This window comes from Carlito syrichta, unplaced genomic scaffold, assembly GCF_000164805.1.
Source record: "Carlito syrichta isolate Samal-C Ts95f unplaced genomic scaffold, Tarsius_syrichta-2.0.1 Scaffold199710, whole genome shotgun sequence".
Lineage (NCBI taxonomy): Eukaryota > Metazoa > Chordata > Mammalia > Primates > Tarsiidae > Carlito > Carlito syrichta.
In genome coordinates this window covers 35,136-35,457 of record NW_007143806.1, presented here as the reverse complement: position 1 = coordinate 35,457, position 322 = coordinate 35,136, and positions in this window count along the sequence as shown.

The window sequence follows — 322 nt, the reverse complement described above, 5'->3', positions numbered from 1 at the left end:
TCTGATCTTTGTTTCTGTGTGAGGTCACTCAGTATTATAGACTCTAGTTCCATCCAGGTTGCTGCAAAATTCATGATTTTGTTCTTTAATAAAAACATCTTTTAAAAAGAATATACAAAAGTTAAAATAATTCATCATAAGAACCAAATGAAAAGAAATATTACAAAAAGTTCTTAAGGCAGATGAAAAATGATATCCTATAAATATAGAGAGATACTCAAAGGAATAAACTATCTTAGTTACATAGGTAAATGTCTGTTCCAACATAAGAATAAAATGTAACATATTCTTTAAAGTTGATTATGTATAATTAAAATACAAA